Here is a 1603-nt window from a genome sequence, read left to right on the forward strand (position 1 = left end):
AACCAAGAGATGGGTAGTAAACAAAAGTAAGGTTAGATGGAGAAGATGCTGACCATACAGGAACCTATTAGACGAGAGAAGCCACATTTGCGTTGAATTGACGTTATATTTTCTTAAGCTGAACACTAACCGGCGCGCCAAAGCTGGATGCATCTCTGCAACTGTGTACTATATGGCAAGATCGCCTTCCCGGTAATTATATCTTTTTTTTTTTTGTCTGCAAATTATTTCACCTTTTAATTGGTGATCGTCGAGAAAAATAAGTCAACAGTTTTTCGCGAATTTCTCTTTTCTTCCACGAAAAGTCCCTCGAGATTTTAACAAATTTCATAAGAGAAGGAAAGTGGAGATACTTGTTGTATTGTATCTTCACCAGATGCGTCCCATCTTGACGTAATCATTAAAGCATCTTCAGTTTACTAAAATAGTGAGAATGGTGTTCTTTATATTAACAATGAATTTTTATTCTGTAGTGGCCTGTTGCTCCTACAATTCCAGGTTGTTTGTTTCTCCTCGAAGAGAAATAACATGGGTCATCTTAATAATCCAGTTGAGGGTTCCAGTGGTCAGTCAGGTCCATCAAGTTATACAACAACGACATTGCTATATCTACAGTTGTGAGGTGCTTACAGCAGTAGTGGTTTAGTAACGAAAATATTCTGTTCATTTTACTCAGAGCTGATTTTTATGCTATAATAACGGGAAAAGTATTGACAAAGAGATTTCTTTACACCTTCCAACTATTTCTGTCACTGATTTGGTTATTTGTGTTCATTCGCATACTATGGTTTTTTTTCTATCATAGTCATAGATGGCTCAAACCCTTGTGCATGTAATATCTATATAAGAGCGAGAAAGGCTAATTGATTGGTGTATTAATTGGCGTTAGAGCTGTAAATTTCCAAGCAGAGATAACAAGGAAAAACAGAGGCAATAGGACAGATATCGCATCTTTTTACATTTGACTTTATATATGAGATTTTTCTTAGAAGTGGATAGAATGGAAGTGTTGCAATGTATAACAATGTTGTTTTCTACCGTCATGGGGCGGGGGCTTTTAGAATCTATTTTTATGGAAGCAATTATTTATCTATTTGTTGGCTTATTTCTACTTGTTATTGCGTTGCTTTGCATCATCTTTTCTCCTTCAGTTCTGTGGCATCTCTTTTGTCAGTCTATGTCCTATCGGAGGGGTGGGGGAGGGGTAGCGCCGTCAGTGGACCTCATGCGGTGCACTGTAGGCATTACTTAATGTTCTTTGCAGCGTGCCTTCCTTAGGCCCCTAGCTGCAACCACTTTCGTTTCATTTTACTACACCTCCTTTCATGTTCTCTTTCTTCATCTTACCTCCCTCCCTCTCCTAACCCTTGATGATTCATAGTGCGAATGCTTTGAGGTTTTCCTCCTCCGTTACACCTTTCCACAAACCTTTTACTGTCCGTTTCCATTTCAGAGCTGAATGACCTCATAAGTCCCCAGTGCTTGGCCTTTGGCCTGAATTCTATATTCAACTCAACTCATCGGGTTTGTTCCTTGTGAATGTTTTTTCATATCAACGAGAGAATTGTGTTTTGAAAGTCTCATTGTTTCTTTAATTCCTCCT

Source organism: Macrobrachium nipponense, chromosome 31 (assembly GCF_015104395.2).
Source record: "Macrobrachium nipponense isolate FS-2020 chromosome 31, ASM1510439v2, whole genome shotgun sequence".
Taxonomy (NCBI): domain Eukaryota; kingdom Metazoa; phylum Arthropoda; class Malacostraca; order Decapoda; family Palaemonidae; genus Macrobrachium; species Macrobrachium nipponense.